General features: G+C 39.8%; 1 protein-coding gene across 1 annotated transcript in view; it reads right to left on the reverse strand.

Annotated features, from left to right (window-relative positions):
• SLC35F1 (solute carrier family 35 member F1) overlaps positions 1-18,444 on the reverse strand; it is a 49,258-nt gene extending 30,814 nt beyond the window's left edge. Inside the window, exon 1 of the mRNA XM_019613024.2 lies at positions 18,346-18,444. The gene's annotated coding sequence lies outside the window, so the exon portion shown is untranslated. The remainder of the gene's footprint in view (positions 1-18,345) is intronic.
• Between the last annotated feature and the right edge of the window lie 2,534 nt (positions 18,445-20,978).

Genomic DNA, 20,978 nt, shown 5'->3' on the forward strand with positions numbered 1-20,978 from the left:
ATTTAATTTGGGGAGACTACAATGAGAAGCAGAGGGTATCAAGAGGTTCATTCATAAGTCTACATCCTAAACAGGAATAAATATCAGCTTTACACTAGAACCTAAAAGGGGGGAAAATCACTCAAAGACAAAACAAAAAGAGGCAGTCTTCTTTTTTTTTCTTTTTTAATTTGCTTTGATGACAAATCACAGCAAAATTAATTAATTGAATAATACAGGTTGTAAGCATTCTAGGATGAAGGAACAAATGTAGATGCCTAAACCTGAACTACTTGGTAAGGCATTTTAAAACATTAGAATTATTCATCTGACATATTCCAGATGGATTGTTTAGGATGAGATAATGGGTGTTTTGCAAACAAACATCTCTCCTACTGAATGTAAAAGCAGGAGAGATTGTGTCAGATTGTGTGTTTTTGTTATTATCTGAAAAGGACTGTGACTAAGGCTTCCAGGCAGTCATAAAAACAAATAATCAAACTGACAAGCACAGGTTAGCTGGAAGGCAACATTTCCAGCAAGCCAAAAGAACACACTGGTGCTGGTGAACATGTGTTTATGTGACTGCATGGAGTAATGCCATCCAGACAGTGCCATTTTTTGATGGAAACTCCATTTCAAAAAACAAAAACAAACCCCTAACTTCTGTCAGCACTTGGACACTTTGAAAATTTGAGCTTTTATATTCAATCTAATCCTAATGTACTGTAGAGTTAAATCACATATTAAGAATGTTTTTAGATTCAGAAGTCTAACATATTGTTGGTACAGAGAAACACAAACTCTCTTTGTTCTTTAGAGGATAGGTTTAATTTTTTTTTACCTAATTTTGCAGTGAAACACACAGTTGTCAGTTATATATACAGAGAAACCCTTGGAGTTTGGAAAAAAAAAGCTACAGCTTTTTGCCTCTATTGGCTCAAATTAAAAATCAACAAATAAGCTGCTTTGTAGAAGAGATGATTTTACACCATATAACAAGGATTTACCCCTGGGGGTTTACAAAATTAAAAATAAATTAGAGAAAATTAAAAGAGGCTTTAGCTGTGCAGTGTCTACTGAAAATGCATATGTACACGTGCAAAAACACTTTCGCATTCACCCACACAGATGCAGAGGTACAATTAAAAAAAAAAAAAAAGACAGCAAATTCCTAATTATTTATCTATGGGCTTGGGACACCAGTGGAATAACAGCTCTGTTAGACCAGAAAATAAGCATATTACTTCTCTTTCATCTGCTGCAGTCTCTATCTTTTAATTCAAATGACAACTTGCTATTTAGATCAGGATCATCAAAGACACTAGGATCCTCTTCTACTTTGCAGCACAGAGCTCAGCAGAAGCAATCTAAATGTGTGCAGGAGGCTTGCAGAGGGGAAGGTGACGTAGGAGCATGGAGAGGGAAAGCTGCCTGGCGTCCTGTTTCGTCTCTATCCGGCCAGGAGTGCCAAAATCAAATGGTAAAGAGGCAGAAGTCTCACAGAGGATGAGGATCAGATCAGAATTATCACTGCTTTGAACAGCAACCTGAATTAAAACACACAATAATGGGCTAATTGTTTCTTCTATATTTTCACACATTATAGCATATGAAGTCCTGCAGATAAGGAATTTCACCATTAACAGCATCACTTCCTTGCAGCCTTTGCAATCATCCAGTCTTAAAGCAGGATGAGGGATGGGAAACAGTCAAAAGGGGTCAATGCTCTGCAGGTGTAATGGGTCTCTTTTCTATATTACTATACTGTCTGATTACAAGGAACCACTTCTGTGCTGCCCAAAGGCTGTGGAGTCTTCTCCTTACAGCTGTCCAAAAGCTGTCCAGACATGGGGCCTGGGCAAGCAGCTCTCCCAGCTTGAGAACGGACTGGGCTGGATGGACCCAGAGGTCCTCAGCTATCCTGCAGTTCTGTGACTCTGTGACAGGAGCAAGAAGCCTGAAAAACTTGCTTGTTTCCTGCTTTGTTGAGTTGCTGGTTCAGTGGATGTAAAGCTTGTTGTAAATGGTTTTCAGCTCTCAGAAAGGTCAAAATAACTGTCTGTCTTCTGTGAGATTTTAAGTCTTTGACCCAGAATGGTTTGCTACTTTCTTAGATCTATCTGTATTACTGATAACTACTTCATGGAAGTACTGTAGCCTAAAGGCAAACCACCACCACTTAATTATTCATGCAACAGAGAAAAAGTCTTCCTTCAACCTTGCTTCACAAAGCACCTGCATATACTCTGTTCACTTTATGGATGACTGCTATAACTGCACTGCATTTGTTCTATTGCTTTCTGCAAACTGCTTGAGAGCCGAGATAACCTTAATTCTTTTTGCTTTCTCCAAACACATGATCTTATCCTGCCTGCTCTCATGCTCTTACGCTGATCTTATGATCTTATCTTTCTGCTGCCTCTCCCACAGTGGGAAATTGGCATGTCCTGCATATCATGGCTTGTGTGTACATGTTGAAGTAAACCTGCAATAGATGGTGTTGCTGAAGTAGGATGCAATCACAAGACACCAGCTGTAGGCCTAGCTTAAGGGGACAGCTATGTCATGGGAATGTGTCTTCACCTTCTTGTGGAGAAAACCTTACTTACCAGTCACAATCAACATGAATTCTTAGTTTTGAAAGGGATACTATTTATTTTTGCTGCCTGTTCCAACTCTCTGATGTTTGAACATCTTCCTAGAATGTTTCCAGCTACTACACTAACACTTATTTAGCTAGTCCTTTAGAAAGAGGTAGTTTACGTAACCTTTAATTTCTAGACATTGAGTACCTCAAGCTGAAGGTTTGTCTGCTGCCATTTTGAACATCCTCTCCTCTAAAATACACTTAGCCAACTAGCATGGCATAACATAGCCTTCCAGCAACCATCTTACAAGCTCATCTGAAGTACTTAGATTTGCTGTTTCCTGTTAGAGATTCTATGCGTTAGTCTGGAAAGGTTTAGGCTACATACAAAAGAGAAACAGAACTGGAACTTTTGGGCTTGGTCCTGGATGTAAATCATAATAGCTGACGTCAAATCTAGGAAGTAAACATACATTTTCACAATATTACATTATTAATTTTTGGTGCCTTGATTCTGATATAGCCCAAGCCACGGCTAGATTTGATGAGCTTCAGATGTTTTCTAACTTCATGAGATTACTGATCAATTTTCTTTTAAGAATAAAATACAACTAAAACTAAAGCAATAGAACCGCTTATGTCTCAGTTTCTTCCTGTCTGCCCTCCCACTAGGGTATATGGTTTCTCCCTCTGTGGGAGACATGATGCTGTCCGCTCCTGCCACACGTCACCGCAGGACATGGGCTGCGATGAGAGCCATGGTGAGAACACTGAGAAGTGTCCTGCTTCTAAACATAGGCCTCTAAACACTCAGCCCTTTAAAATGTCAAGATACAAACCTCTGAGGTGTTTCTAGTACACAATTGCTTAACTTACATTGTTTTACCTCCTCCGCATTTCTTGGGCTGGCTGTGTGCTTTGTGAGAGAAGCACTAGGGTCACAAACACATGAAAATGGAGCCTTTCCTCAAACTTGAGCTTGGATGAGGTTATTATGTTTTCATACACTCAATTTTCAAAACTGATTTAACTACAGTACTTAAGTCTAAAGCTAACTCTGAGCTAACACCCAGACTGCAAGTTTCGGGGTTAAACCTGCTCAGACTGGAGCAGAAGTACTTCAGACAACCCTAGTCCTTTACTCTGTAAGCTCTGCAGTCAGGTACTTTTCCCACTATTTAAATTATGTTATCTAGTGTGAGGTTACTTATAACACTGCAAAGAAAGGATGTCAAAAACAAAAAAATAAAGTATCATTTTCAAATACAGCAGAACATTAGGGAAAGTAAAGACATCTGTATACATCTCTGAATACCATTTATGAACATGTACTTTGCATGAATAATTTATCCTCTTGGATGATCTTGGGCATATTAATCATATTCACAAGACTTAAAGTTAGTCAAATAATCTTAAGAAAAACAATATTCATTGTTTAGGGCAGAGGAAACAGTTGCATAGGATGCATAGGCTTTCTTTCTTTTTCTTTTCCTTTCACCAACTCATTATGAAGGATTGGTCCAGCCACCTACGCACTCTGTGACATTTCTCTCCCAGGAGAGGAATGTGAATAAGGAATTACCAAGTTATTATTTATGATTCCTATAAAGTTCATTTCCCAAAGCATGAGATTTGCCTGAGATAATCAGGAAAAAAAAGACAGAATATCAATTGCCATGATTATTAACAAGCTATAGATCAAGCAGATCCAACATAAGTTGAATTTTCAGCCTTATCTTTAAAGGAGTAAGGAAATCAAGGAATGTGTATTTTTCTCAGCTTCCCATTAATAACATTTGAAAACAGTGATCCAATTTAAATCTATTTTGACACAGATAGAGTACAAATCTATTAGTTCCTAGAGTTTTACCATGAATAATACTGCAAACTGGGCAGGAGAGAAAATCTAGCACCAATGCTACCAAGAAAATTTCACCATTGCTGGGGGGTGAACTCACTTTTAGACACCAATGACTAAAATCTGCATCTTCTTAGGCAGCAATTCACTCAGCCCTGGGATATAAATTCCTACTAGATCAGGCAGCACTGGGGCTGGAGCTCCCAGAACCGCTGCCTTGCAGCAGGTGCTGGTGCCCTGTCCAAGCAAGGACCATACAGAACACGTGGTATGTGAGTAAAAGAACATGTTCTCATGGACTAAGAAACCTAAAGATAGCTATTAAGAAAGAAACTTTCCTGATGATGAATATGAAAAGGAAAATTCTGGTAAGAAAAGGCTATTGGTTAGTAACTGAAAAAGGGAGAATTTTCTTTGGTGAGATGAGCACTACAGGCACCCAGGTACTCTGTTACAATGACAATTCTTGTTAGTTTAGCAATAGTGTTGAGGGACTTAAGTAGAGTAAGATGGAAAGTGGGTATAACAGCACTGCTGGCAGAATTATGTGAAGTTAAGAGTGTTAACTGGAATTATATAGAATGCTCTTTTTTGCACCGTTTCATGCTATTGCTCTGAGCCAAGTGGAGACCTGCAGAGTTCAGAGTATGTTAGTGATGAATGGCTCAAGAGGAATATGACTACAGATGGTCAATGATCTCTAGAGGTATTTCAGTATTTTTCTGTGTCAAAAGGTTACCAATATGCACTCGGTCCTCTTGGAGTACCTATTTGCAGTAGCAGCTTTCTTCAGCCCATTGCTGGTAGACCGGAATACGGTTTGTTAAAATTCCAAATTAAATATTATCCCTGGAGAAATACTCATGCTTTGGGAATATCTTTCTGTTGCTATATGCATGGCAGAAATTCCAAAATGCACCACGGAGGAGAAAACCCAGTTAAGAAGAGAGAAAATGCAAAATGCAGGCATGGAGAAATGTGTAAATCACAATGACTTCAAGTAACACCCAGAACTGGCACCCTCAATAATTTGCCTATTATGATACTTTCAGGACTTACACACACCAGAAATCTCAACGTTGTGTCTACAATGATCAAAAATATTTTTTAAAAGATGTTTAGAGCCTGAGCATGAGCAGAGTAGCATGAGCATACTCTGATGTATATTGCTAAAAGCATAAAACATCACTGAACCATGCTGATTTACTGGCATAAGGTATCACAAGTACACACAGCTAGGCATTTACAGGCAATTCATCTGAAGAACTGGCTATCCATTATCCATTATCACATAATTCTAAATGAGTTATCTAAATGAGCATTAAAGTTAGAAATCAGGTCAGTTTTTATTTATTTATTTTTTTTAATAAGAATCTGTTTGGAGCAAGAGATATTTTGTTGTATCTGTAGTATATCTACAACAGTGGGGTCTTCCTTGGACCTCTGGAAATTTAACAATCTTAATATTGAACAGCCAGATTAAAAAATAGCATTATACATCCTTATAGTTACATAAATAGAGAGCAATCTGAGATACAATAGAAACAATGAAGAAGAATCCTCCATGCTGGGTAAAGAGAGAATAAATCTTAAATTTATGTGCATTAGGAAATAGATAATGAGGATCTGGATGTGAAAGCATTCGTGGAAGGACTTGATAGCAAGTAGTGTTCTGAGCATATGCGACTGTACAACACCATTTCCCATACACAGGCATGCTCATACACCCCAAATGTAGCTCTGCTACACTGGGTAGATCAAAATTGGAAAATTTTGGCCCACCACATATAGCACAGTTTCACAGAATGATTTGATAGCCCTTTCTGTAGCAGTGTACAGACACACTCATCACCTCATCATGCTTTTTCACCTCAGGACACCCACAGTGACAGGAGCTGTGCAGTACTTTTTTTTTCTACCAGCCCAACATTAATTATGCCAACTAGGGCTTTCTTCTCTTGGTATGGCCAAATCAACACCTGGGCATTTTCCTGCATGCAAGTTGTGCACCTCTACTTGGGGCAAGCACTTGTTATGGAAGAAACTTTGTGGTGGAGTCAAGCCTGTGGCATTTGTGACAAGAAAATTACAAATTTTCCATGATTCAAACAAGACAACATACAGGTCTATGAACTACCTCTTGCACATGTATATTCAGAGAAGTACATTTTCTTTTACTTATTGCCAAACCAGTTGACAGAAATAGCACATAAGTGCAGTCATACCCAGAAAGGTGAGGAGTCATGCGTGTGGATGGAATGCAGTTCAGACACCTTAATAATCTAGATAGAAAATCAAATGTTAATTAGATGCTTCCTCTATATCAGATTAGCTTCAGTAAATTGATCAAAGCAACGCTGTTGCATGGATTAAAATGCACTTGGTCTTATTTTTGAACAAAACAGTGACTGGTATACAAAGTGAAAACCAAGATAATGTACGGACGAAAGAAATTTTGTGTCCCTGCCTAGTGTAATGTCAAGCTATTTTAGGAAATCCAGAAAAAAAAAAATGTAGTATTTAATTATTGTAGCTGTGCAACCAAAATAATGAGAAGATTGAGAGTGGGACTGAGAAGCAGTTAGATGCTGCACTAACAAGCTGGAGGCTTGCCGTCCATCAAATTCTGGCAAAAAGTTACCTGCAGATGGATATACAAGCTGAGAAATATTCATTCAATGCCATTAGAACCTGAATCAAGCATCTACCACTGACGATGAGTGGAGATTGTATGCACACTTAAGGTATTGAAAAAGCAGTTAACTGAACATAACATGTTGTTTTTCTACGGAAGATGACAACCAATAAGAGTATGACAGAGAATTTCAGGCTCTCAGTAAATATATAGAATAATGAGATGTAGTGCAGATCCTCTGGTGTTGCATTTCAGGACACCTGAATGCTGTGCTGCTGCTTAAAGTCCAGCGTTACATTTGCTGTTTGCTATGCTACCATAACAGAGAAACCCAAGTAATTTATCCACTATCAAATTGAACTTTGCATCTCAGAAAAGCTAAATGTGATTCTATAAAGAAATGATGCTAGCAGGAGAATTTGGAGCCAGAAGATAAGTGGGTGCTTCCCTGAATGGTGATTTTGGGCCCATTTGGGTGCAGTCCCAGGAGAGCTGAGGGTCCTGGGAGGGCACATTGAGATCAGTAGGATGGCAGCTGCTAGAAGAAATGGCCAATCCCATATTTTTGCGAGTAGATTGCAATGGTGTCTAAAAATCTACCCTGGAATAATCAACATTCAGTGACTCTGAAACTTTAAAACTCTTTTTATAAATTCTCCTGTAATGTGCGATACTGCATCAGACAACATTCAGTAGAGCACACTAGAAGCTAAATGTCTTCCTCCCCTTCCCACCAAGAATTCAAGAGAAGATGAATGTGAAAACTCTGCTGAGGGATACAAGAACTTCATACGGCAGCTGTGACTGGTTCTCTCTTGTCCCAGCTGATTGCCACGAAACTCAAAAAAAAATCTACACTAGCGGAAAAGTATTGACAACTGCAATGAGCAACTTTATTATAGAAAAGTGTTTCTTCTACACAAATGCTGATTAATAAGCAAACTGCTGAATATCTCTTATAATGTCATCTGATATTTAACTGTAATTGACAGAGTAGCCTTTCCACAACACTGAAACATAACACCTAATTACAAATAAGCCCAAGACTTTTTTAGGACATGCATGTTAGCATATATTTTGACAAATAACTGTAGCATGAGGATCTATAATGTAGCATGAGGGTCTATACTGTGAAACTGCAGGGTTAGAGTCACTGCATCATGTACAATTAATACCCAACGATGAGCACCCAACCATTAATGTGCGAATTATGACCATACATCCCAACTACAAGATGCCCTTTTACACATCCAGCTTCTTACAGTTATGCTGGTATCATCAACAACCACTTGTTCTGCAGCACATTTTCAAATGCTTACATACATGTATATCTGACTCAGACACTACTAATGTTCTTTGACAATTTCATCAATCCAGCTATGAACACTAAATGAAAGCCTCACCATTGTTTTCCCTTTCCCCCCCCTTTTCACAGTCCAAATCCAGAGGTAGTTCAGTCATGCAATAACTTATTCAGCACACAAAAGAACAGAGTCAATACACTTTTCTAGAAGGAGCTGCCAACACAAGTGACAGAGCACTGAGAGCTAAAAAGCACAGAGACAGTGCCTTTTTGATATTTTGAATATGAGAGAGCTGTACTGGTGTGTCTAATGTTGAGTAATGCATCAGTACAATGCTTCAAGAAGAGGAAACCATTCCAAAATTAAGGGTCACCTTACCAATTTCATATCTCAGAGAAAACTCATCAACACAGACAGTATGAAGGTATATCATAGAAGATCCGACAGTCAAAATGCACAAGCAGGCTATCTGACCCTCCCAGAGAAGAGATGTTACCTCAGTTTCAATGTGGAAGACTCAAACTTCCTCATAAAGAAGGTGATGGATAAGTATGAAATCCTGTTTGCCAGCAATAGTAAAACAGCCCCAGACTGAGAAAGAAATGGAATAGTAAGCTTTCAGGAAATGCAGTTAATATAAGAACTCTCATAAAATGTTCTGTGGCATCTAGAAATAAGAAAAGTTTCAGGTAGTGTGATCACATTTTTTTATGAAATATAAATCACAGGTGATGAACACGCATGTGATCTTGATGGAAAAGGAAGTAGTAGCTGCTGCTGATCACTGAACTGTTGAAGAGAAAGCTGAGGGTTCTGCAAGCCCATCAGACAAGAATGAAGGCACCACTGAATATCCTGTAAGTGTTCCCATTCCTTGATACTTCAATTAACATTCTTCACTTTTTTTTTTTAAATTATGACCTCGATTTTCTGCAGTGATGTGCCTAGTTGAACACAGTGTGGACAAGGGTGAGTTACCATCTGCCTTGACCAGTGAGCTAATGGCCCCTCAAGATGCACAACAATAGAGAATCTAAGCTATCTATGATGTTTCCACCTTACACATCCTTTAGAGCAGATCTATAAATTGTGAAATCTATTTTTGCTGAGAAGGCTCAGCCCTTTCACCCAACTTACCACCGACAGTAAGATATGGCATGTAATGTGAGCACACAGGTTTCAGGAGAAATTTATGTGGGGCATAAATTAGATATATTAGGTATCAGATATATTAGGTTCTTTGAGACGTTCACACAGCTGTGGGTTTCTAGCTGAAAGGATTAGGCTGAGAAATAAAATAATAAGAATAAAATAATGGCATAAAACTGACTATTACAGACAGATGGCAAAGGGAGAAGTGGAGAATGAAGCTAGTACTGGGACACAGTAATACTGCTGGACATGCACATTCACCTGCTGAAACCATACCTGCATATCCGCACCAGAAGAGACTGCTTATTTACCTTGTCAGCAATGACATCTGGCTTACACAAGAACTAGGAATACCTTGTAGAATTCTGTGAGCTACTGTAATTTTACAGACTGATCATCAGATCTCTGTCAATCCCCAAACAACTGCCGACAACTGTGGTCACAAGTCCGCTAGTAGAAGGCTTCAAAATGCCATTCTTTTATTTAGCTTTTCTGTTCTTCATTTCTCTGGCTTTCTAAATTTTCATGGAAAACCACAGAGAGTATTTGGACATTGTAACTTATACACTGCACTAGTGTTACCACATACAGATATTACATTGAATTTTAGTTAAGTACCTATCTTCAAAAAGAAAATAAGCTGCCCCTTCACAGGTATGGAAATAAATTAAAATTGAATAAAATAATACTGCAGCAAGTCATTAGTCATGATGTATGGATTTCATTCTGTCTTGTGGCTTTACATTCTCTGCTCTTATTACAAACTTTTTGCCTTAGAGCATGCAGAAGAAATTGATGAGAGAGATGTCTTTGTCCAAATACCAGCCATTCACAACATTATTTGTTATCATCCTTATTCTGTGATGCTAATAGATTTCTTTACCTATTGCAAGTATAGCGTTAGGTAAAGAATTAAGACTAGCTGTTGGAAAGGACACTCTTTCAAAAGATGGTCTGGTATCAACAGGCCTTTAAGAACTCTTACAGTGGAGCACTTTGTGACTTCAAAACATACTCCAATGTCTCCTAGGACTGATATGATTTGCACTCTGGAAAATTCCAGCGCTTGAATGTGAAATACATCTTCCAATAATTCCCTCTCCTTTTTTCCCGCTTCCCTTTCATACCACTCTCCTCCTTTGTACACTTTCACCTACATGTCTTCTGCAGCTTTATCTTTGCTTTGCCAACCTATTTTGTTAGATTCAAGTACAAAAGCATACTAGATCCCTCTATCTGCCCTAGCGGTCAGCTTGATGCCACTCAGGACAGCACCTTCTACCATGCTGCCATTTGACAACGTTCAGCAAGTTACATGAGCCAGATTTCTGGGGCTTTTTCAGCAGCTGCTCACCTTTACCTTCCTCTTTCCTCTCCTCATTGCCATGCAGCTGATTCTCTCTCTGACACTTTTCCTACCAAATGAAATTATTTTCTCTCTATTGACTTCAGATGGGATGACATTTTGCTATTTGTTACTCTGTCATAAAATCATAGACCCTCCATTGGATTTAAATCTCACTTGTTTTTGATAGAAGGATTGGACCCTCCATCACAAGCCTGATTCTCCATTTGTTGCAAAAGAGAAAATGTGAATTGAAAGAGAAGTAGTAAGGATGGCCGAGATATAGCTGGGACTGGATACAGAAGGACCATGCTGGGAGTATAACCTGCATAACCACAGGGTAATCCAACATGCATTCAGTATTTTAATCTTACACTTTTGCTTCAGTGAAAGACAGAAGGCCATTTCGTGCTGTAACACGAAAACTTGGAAAAGCATGGTTCACACGTATGTTTTATTTAGACAGGAGTAAAAGGAGGTGAAGGATAATTCTTCTGATCTGAGTAGTGGCTGGAGTGTTATTCAGAGACACTCAAAGAGCTACATTTAAAACACTACAATGTTGAAATACCACAATATTTTGATACCCTCAGCTGAACAGTACTGTTATTTTCATATATTAGGAGAGTGCAAGGTTTTATATCTAACTACACTTGTTTTGTGGTTGTGTTTGCTTAAAGCCAATCTGGACGTGAGGAAAATGAGCAAGTGGGAGCCCCAGTTCCCAGGCTTATGGTCTAAAAAGTAAAAGTCAAAACTGCTCATTGTATGAGTTTGATCATGTGACTGGAAAAATGCATGAATCAAACTTCCTCCAAGGTGAATTTTTCAGGTCATCAATCTCATAAATATTTGAATATGCATGCTCCAGTTTTCCCCCTGTCTTGCTTTGGTGTCTCCTTGCACAGCAGCTTTCCCTGTGGAAATCTGTCCCTCTGGGATTTTCTGCAGTACTGACTGAAAAAGCCTGAAGCCCGAAGCCTTTCCTTGCCTAGGATTTAAAAAGCTTTTTTTTGCTGTTTCTTGCAATAAGTGCACAAACCCTTAGGATACAAGCTTGTCAGCCTAATGCTTGCTCTGACAAGAGCTTGCTCTGAATATCTCCTCTCTTCCCTGATGCTGCCTTCCTACTGGGCCACCAATAACATGAGTAACCTCTCAGGTCTACTTTCCCATCCATTCCTTCTCTATTTTATTAATGAAACCTCAAAAAATGCCTTTTTCTCATATGAATATTTAATTCCTCCTTCTTAGACCTGCAAGGAAGCTCACTAGCTAGGATCCCCTGAGCTCTCATCTCTCATCCACCTCCAGGACCCACACTCCAACAAAAGGCAGAGATTGACAAAGGCAACAAGTACCTTTCCAAACATTGCTAAGTTTACCTTACATTTTAACATTTAATTTACCTCCTTGATCATCAGCATGAGCAGCAAGGTGCAATTCAACTATTAACATTTAGATATGAGATGCCAGTATAGTTTAGCTGCTCCTTTGGATAGTGACAAAGTCAGCCATAACCAATAAGAATCATATTTAAGGAAGGAAAGAACTGTGATGAGTGTATTAGTTTCCCTTAATAATATATTTTTAAACACAATGACATTGCTCTAAAAATTCTTTGTACTTAAAATTCTTACCAGCTATATAACTGAGTCAGAGAATTAGCCAAAGTCTGAGTCGTTCATCATCTCTACTACGTTCATTTATCTGCTTTTGGGTTTGACACTGGATTATATGGGCTAATCTAGCAAGACTTTATTTTCTGATGTAGAAAAGCTACTATAGGCCTCATTCTTGAAAGATGTACCACATCCTTCTTTTTTTCCCCTACCAGCTGCCTTTGCTTTTATCTCATAGCAGCACTGATTTTGAAAGTAACCTGGTTTTTGAAACTTTAACCTTTAAGATATTAGGCCTCCTGCTCCAGTTGTCATGTCCAAAAACTCCCACTGCAATAATAAAAGGACTTTTTGCTTCCTTCAGAGAGTGCATGAAAGCTATTGTATATGACCATTATTTCCGGATCATAGACTTCAATGATATTTACAGTGTTTGGTCTATTATCACTTAACAAACACAGGCAAATGGCAGTTGGACCAGAAAACATGCCAGGTCAGGTTTTCATACTGGGATTCTGACCCACATACGGTCCAATTTAGCAGTGTGAACTCTGCATGACACACTGGTTCCCCCTGAAAAATGTTCATCCAAGCCCTAATGATCATTTGTGATCTGCTCATTGTCTACCAGCTGCCTGCATTGGGCAGTTGGGCTCATGCTGTTGGCTTCAGCAGTGCTCATGGCTACTAAAAGCAGTTGCTCTAGGCTCCATAAAGTAATTCACTGCAAAAGATAATATTCTTTTGGACATATGCCTGACAATCACCTCTCCTCATATGATAAATAACCTAGTGACTATGCAAAAGACAGAGAAGGGCTTCCCTTTGTGTACTATGACAAACAAACTTATTTTAACATTACTGTAAGATCGTAAAGCCTTTCAATAAAATGCACATCAGAATACGCAATGAAGATTGAATGAAAAGCAACAGAACATTTTTCTAGTTAAGTCTTTAAAGCGCCAGCTTTACTGAATACTGTAAGCCAGCAAAGTACCCTTGTGACCAAGAAGGGCAATGGTATCATTGGGTGCATTAAAAACAGCATTGCCAGCAGGTAGAGGGACGTGATCTTCCCTCTCTATTCTGCCTTGGTGAGGACACATCTGGAGTACTGTGTCCAGTTCTGGGCTCCTTTGTTCAAGAAAACCAGGAACTTCTAAATAGAGTCCAACAGAGGGTCACAGAGATGATGAGGGGCCAGGAGCACCCGCCTTATGAGGAAAGGCTGAGAGACCTTGGGGCTATTCAGCCTGAAGAAGACTAGGAGGGGGTGATATCTGTCCTTACAAATATCTAAAGGGTTGGAGTCAAGAAGATGTGGCCAGGCCCTTTTCTGTGGTGCCCAGCGACAGAACAAGGGGCAATGAGCACAATTTGGAACACGGAAAGTTCCATCTGAATGTGAGAAGGAACACTGCAGTGAGGGTAACAGAGTCTTGGAACAAGCTGCCCAGATAGTTTGTGCAGTGTTTTTCTCTGGAGATATTCAAAACCTGCCTGGACACTTTCCTGGGTGACCTGCTGTTGGGAATCTGCTTTAGCATAGGGGTTGGACTTGATGATCTCCAAGGTCCCTTCCAAACCCTGTGATTCTGGAATATATACAGAAGCAATGAATCTGGGTAGGGGTGTTAATTATTTTCACTGCTATTAGTCTGCAGTGACATTTGTGTGACCAAGAAGTGACTTCTCACCTTATACAGGGAATCATACTAATTTATCTCAATTTTATGACCATGGCAACATCAGTGAAGTCTGCGGCCTTCTTTTTAAGAACGTGAACTCTAGCAAACAGCTGCAGCAGGAACAAGTAGAGCAGAGATGTCAGGTATGTGCACTGGTCAGGAAAGCAGGCAGCAGCTTCAACAAGGCAGCCAGCCAAAGAGAAAAGGGTATGATCAAACAGTATGCAGTTAACACAAGAAGCTACCTATTTTCAAGTATCAACACTATTTTACTCATTAAAGCAGAAGAGAAAGACTAATTGGAACACATGTAAGCAACCATGACATGTATCATCTCCATACTACAACCTTTGCACTTACACAACATTTTCTGAAACATAGCTAGGTATTCCTTTACTGTATATATTTTCCCAGTGCCCTTAGCATCATCAGGAGGAATACCAAGCTTAACAGCAGTTATGACTCTGTAAAAAGCATACTTAAAACTCATCCAGGGAAGTGAGTGTGCAGAAGAGAGATGCGGCCTGCTACAGTAAGGACATACTCTTATTTGTCAGTGTAGGACTCTTGTACTAACAGCAAGCTGTGATAACTTACAATTTGCTACTGTGTTAACTGAAATTTTGTTCCTCTGAGATGCTCTGATACAGGCTATGCTGCACCTGGGCAGTAGATTTTTTTTGCTGGTGCCTGACAAAGGCAGAAATCAATAAGTGACTTTTTTTCTGCTGCACTGATTTGACTTATGTGTTCTTGTTTAAAACACATGGTAGGAGTTAAAGCATACATATGTTATTTTAACTGGACAAACATGGAGGCAGTGATCACAGCTTAGCCTAAGACTTGGTGTTATTAATCTGACAGTCACACCACTGATATATGGGGGAACCAGGTGTTTGAGATACCTTTATTCTCTTTCCCTGTGGGATGGTTTGAAGGAAATGGCACAGTGTTTCAACATTGATTACAGGCTGGAATATAAAACTGAACTAATATTCATTCTTGACTTTTACAAACAAGAATTCAAAATCCATTTAGATTATTTCACATTTGGAATTCATGCTGAAAAGAAGCAAGCAAATTGCATCTGATAGTCAAGGTTCTCAACCTCCAAAAACTGTCAACCCGAATGTCACTTGTCTGCATTGGTTCTCACAGAAGGCAAACCTTATGTTGCATTCTCAGTGCCCATGCATTTCTTCATCTTCTAAAGAGCTGGCACCACAGAACTGTTGCTTGCCAGATTTTGGTTCTCTTCCAATGCCGAAAGGCAGAGAGTAGGAGATGTCCTGCTGCTACTCTCCTTTCATTTAGAAAATTGAGAGGTTGTCTGGCTGCCAACCTGTCAATGTAAATAAGTCTCCTCTGTGGACCTTATCAGATGAATCCCAATGCAAAAACTTTTTGCATATGAATAACTTCCCAAAGAATGCCTGATTCCTTTCAGGACAAATAAGAGAAAGAACAAAATAAAGGAAATGAAAATGTAAAGGACCAGTGTTGAAAGGTCATTTTGAAGGAACAAAAGTCCACATAGCTTTTTTTTCCTGTTTTCTTTTTTTCTTCACAGTTTGCCTTCCAGTATCTACATGCTGCTCACCTAACTGCAGAGGGCTTAGTCACCGCAAGCCCTCATCAGTGTACAATTAATTACTCCTGTTAATCAGAGTTGAAAGGCTGATGGAACTAGTGTGCCCACAGATCAGCAATGGAATATAGTGCTCCCGTAAGTGCCAGCAGTCTATTGACAGCCTAGGTGAGCAAAGTCAAAAACAGCTAACAGCTATCAGATCAGTCAGCAGCAGAGGCAGAAGCACTAGCTGAAGGGAGCTTCAGTGTGTAGGAGGGGCAGAGCTTATCTTGGAAAACCACCAGCACTGGAAATGGTAGCCAGGACTTTTGGTTATATTAAATCAATATTGTTAGTTATGTTATTAAATATTAATCTAAGATATCAAAAACTGATGGCTCTTCTGGCTCTGACAGAGACATCTAATGTAATCTTATGTAAATCACTCAATTGCAGTTTGTCTTAAATTCTCATCTATAACACTGAGATAATAATGCTTCCCATCTTCTACCTCTTGTAGGTTTGTCTCCTCAGGCATTACCCAAGTACAGCCTCCCGGGGTTTGGAACCTCAAAGCCCTTGTAATACTACAGCTGAAGAGACCAGGCACAGAGAGGTCATACAGCTTGCACAGAAGCTCAAGTCTCACATGCTCTTGGTGTTCTCAAAGGGGGAACAGATTGGATTAGAAGAGCCAAAGGACAGACTAGAGTGCAGCTGATAAATTACATGTCATAAAATCAGCTGACTCTGAAGAGCCCTGTCCTTGGATGCTTAGAAGAGCTGTTGACACAGTCACTGAATTATTACCAGCTCTGAGAATTCACAGAGTGCAAATGAATGTAATACAAAGAAGGGTGATACTGACAAATTTGTCAAAAACAAACCATGTAGGACTAAGCTTATTTGTATTACAGGGAAAGAAAAGTTATGGGCAAGTGAGAAGCAACAGGTACCATGTAGCAACAGGTAGCATCACTATCCCACTGTAGGTCTCTTCCAGCACCTGTTTTTGACAGCACTGTGCTGTGGGGCTGGAGAAGCAATGGGAGAAAGGGAAGAAATCCTAATTTATGTTACAGCCAATATAGTGCTTTCACTGAGATCAGGGCACTCAGTTCCATTTCCATTCCCTTTGCATTTCCTTACTATTTCATGAGATCATTCCTTCCTCTTTCAGTACTTTGCTGTCCTTAAGAAATGTCCTATAGCTCTGAGAATGGACATGGATTATCTACCTTTTACAAATGCTATCTGCTCCAAGTAGATGTTCCACGTACGCGGATCAGTGAAAGTACCAAGTATTGGTCCCAAAGCACCTTGAAATTGGGCTTATAATACTATAGGCAGCCCTGTCCATTAACCTAGACCTGAGGCTGAACTGATATAAAACAGAGCAGCCTCAAGGTGAGTCTCAGTACCTACAACTACAGCTATAACTGTGTTATCCTGTGTAACCGGAACACAGGGATTCTGATTAAGAGCTAAATGAACTGAATTATACTGAAATTAAATGGGTGAGAACAGGTAATTCAATACCTCAAAAGGACTGGTAGCATGCCCCAGGTACCTGCATAAAAAGAAAAGGTAACGCTGCTGGACTCTGTCAAACTGTTTCTCTCTTGCTGGAGAAGCCAGCCTGAATACTGGGCCAAAATCAGTGAGATCACACATAAAAACTTCCTGCACATGAACAGAAAGGAGTTTGAAAATGGCTAACAAAAGATAAAAAACAAGAATGTACTAAAACACAAGCATGAGATAAAAAAGAAGAAAGGAGAAACTTCACTATTAATTAACTGGAATAATCAACAGGAAAGAGCAGAGGCCTCAGTTGATGTGCAAGTTAAACTTGTGCTGGAGCTGCCATGCTGACAATAGGACATGTATATGTAAAAGAACACAGATGACAGGTGGGATTAAAGTGCAGAGAAATGTTGACTCAACACATGCATCTTGTTGCTGCCAGTAGCACCCTGACACCGAATACTGCTGGTACCTGAAGTTCTGACGGGTTAAGCACAAACTCAGCGGCTTGCTGTACTGAGATGAGCTGATGAAAAAGGACTCCACAATACAATAGCTGAAGAATAAGGAAACTGAGTCTAAGCAGTCATACAGAAAAGCTGTGTATCTCTGAGGGGCTTGCTGGGTAGCAGGTAAGCAGCAACAGATGTGGAGAACAACAGGAAATTACTACTACTGATGATGCCGTTGAGTTGAAATCTCTCACCTATACTAAAGCCAAACCTGAAGCCAGATTTCACTACTATTAAATTGAAACAGATTAAATTGAAACATAATATAAGCTACTGTATTATTCTGATAGTCTGTTATCACTGTGTAAAAAATAACTTCAAGAGCAGGTAAATGTGATTTGTTTTGTTTCTCTGAAGATACTGACATTTGTAGTTTTCTACTTTATCTTCGTTCCCCCTGTAAAGCTGGTGTATTTCTTCTTGGTGGTTATGCTAACTTACTGCACTGTATTTTATTTGGATAATAGCTTAATAAATTCTTTAAGGGGGTAGTGATTGACACAGATCATGAGGCAGCAGGGAAATGAGCTTTCTGTAGTACACATAGACTAACACTGATTTACCTCATGGTGGGGAAACTGCCAAGTGGAGGCAAGCTTGGATAGCCATGTAGAGCAACAACACTACAATATTGCCTGTTGACAGAGAAGTACAGGTCTCTGGAATCTTGGTCTTTGTGATCTCATGCTGCTGTAGAGAAAGAAAACTTGAGCAAAGGGATGCTGCTGATCAATTATTATTACTTTCTTTACTATAGGCAGCCCTGTCCATTAACCTAGACCTGAGGCTGAACTGAAATAAGCTGATGCCCGTAATACAATCACTGCCAGCTTGGCATCCACTGGGACTTCATAAATCTGTATGTAAGATCTAAATCATAAAAGAAATATTAGTTTTCATTAAATCTATGCTAACATGGTAATTTCAGTTGCTAATTATTTTCTAACATGTTTGCCATAGGCATAACACGGAGTTTACACTATATCTTTCAGCCAAGAGTCTCATAAACACATCCAGTAAGCATTGTTATTAGGTTTTATCTGCGAGAAAGAATGAATAAGAACAAAGCTTTCAAAAATAGCAATTGATGAGTGCTAAAAAATGCAAATATGGGAATATGAGTTCTTGTAGGTCAACAAAAGAAAATTCTGGCCACTGTTGCCAGTGGTTGAAAAGAAATCTGAGTGCAGGATCTGAACTTTGAAATTAACTGAAAAGTCTTAGTGAATAAGCAACTCCATAGCAGACATGGCCTGACTGTTGCTGGTCCCCTCCAACCAGGTATTAACTTCACTCCTTTGCAGAGCCTCAATAAAGGGGATGTGGGAGATGCAGGGCTGATCTTTCACTCGTGGGAAAGTCAGTAATAATGAGAAATGTTGATATGTGCCTACACTGAGGTGAGACTATGGATCTGGTCTTCCCATACATGGGGAATACCTCTAACTGGGAAACAGTTATCACACTGTCTTTGCTGGAATATGACTCTCAATGCAAAGGCTGTGCCATAAGGACTTACCGTGAATTGTTAAGAAATTCATGACTTACTTTGGGCAAATTTTGGAGACAGAAACCACAACAACAGCAGCGCTGCCACTGTGCACTGACTAGCCTCAGTCCTGAAAACACACCCTAACATTACTTTTTCAGGACTGAAGAGATGCATGGGATAATGGAGGTGTTAAAACTGGCTGGGTATACAACCAGCTGTCTCCTAAGCTCTCAGCCTTCAGCAAACAGCACTTTGACCTGATGCTGCTATGGGTGCCCCTCAGCTTTCAGACAGGGACACCTACATCACTCTCCATTCCTGCTGTCAACTCAGGACCTGATGAAAGGCTCTCACCATTTTTGGCTGCAACAATGGCCAAGCAAGGGCATCTGTCTTTTTCAGCCATTGTACTGGATGTCTACCTAGCAGCCAAGAGAGCAGCAGGCACCTTCACATCAGGACAACAGCAGGCAGCCAGACTGACACAGCTCTGGTTTGTACCGTGTCCCCACAATTGCTCTATCTGCTTCCACTTGGCTCTGCCTGGAGCAGCTGCCGAGGTCTGGTGCCCTCCTGTGCAATCACCAGGACTGAAGGGAGAGCACCAGCCTAAAGAGATTTTACTGCAGTCAGTGGGGTTACAATGGATGCACTACAGAACCAGTCTTATTTCTACCACTTACTGTGTTTAGTGAATGGTATAGTCTTTTCCATATTGTTTTCAGTTTGTCTTGGTCCTACCTGGAGCTGTAACTAATTAGATTCACTTACAAATGTCGAGCAAGACTTTCAGTCAGCACTGTAAGACCTAAAGTTTTTCTCTAACCCAACAAAATCCTCCTTTCTCTTTAGAAAATGACAGCCATCCATCTGCTCATCTGACTCCATGAGAAATCCTGACTCAGAGATTGGCCTTTTTGCTGCTTTCTGTTGCGATAAACAGAACCAGAGACCAGTTTTGCAGCAACTAATGCAGTTTCTCTATAGGTTTTGTCATTCTGCTCAGTATAATGCTTTCTTAACATGCATTTACTTTTTCAACAGATTGACCTCTTTTAAGGATGTCTGCTAATAAACTGCTACTCAGATGAAACATACCCTGAAAGAGCATCTCTGTGCCTCGTGTCATCATTTAATCAGTTCCCTAGTCTATAATGACAGCATATCATCAGTTCTTGTAACAAGGTCTGATAAATGTCTGAAAGAGAGTTCCTTATAAATAGCCTGTTTTTAACATAAGCTGCAAGACCCAGAAAATGCAGTGCAGTTCTTCCTCCCGCCATCTGCTTTTCACCCTTGGCCTCAAACACTACACAAAGTGATAGCCAAGCTGCTCTCCTGTGGGACCACAGCCTTTAATTGGGAATGGGACTGATCTCCTTCATGGCTGTTCTCTGAGGATAGAAAGCCTCAATTCAGTGCTTGCTTTTCCCTGAGTGAGCCACAAAGAAAAGAGCCGCACTAAACAACAATAGCTTCAATCAGCCACACACGCGCTAAGCAAAGGGAATTTTTTTGCTGCACAGCCAAAAGAGGAGGGGTCTGATTGGCATTCAGGTTTTGCAGCATCTCACTGTGGGAGAGAGGTCTTCTGCAGTCATTACTCTCCTATGGTGCTTGTTATTGACAGCACTTTCCATTGACTCTAGCAGAGAATAAAAGTATCCTTCTCAGTAATATTATTCACTTCCCTCACTTTCTGTT

The sequence above is a fragment of the Meleagris gallopavo genome, chromosome 2 (assembly GCF_000146605.3).
Source record: "Meleagris gallopavo isolate NT-WF06-2002-E0010 breed Aviagen turkey brand Nicholas breeding stock chromosome 2, Turkey_5.1, whole genome shotgun sequence".
Taxonomy (NCBI): domain Eukaryota; kingdom Metazoa; phylum Chordata; class Aves; order Galliformes; family Phasianidae; genus Meleagris; species Meleagris gallopavo.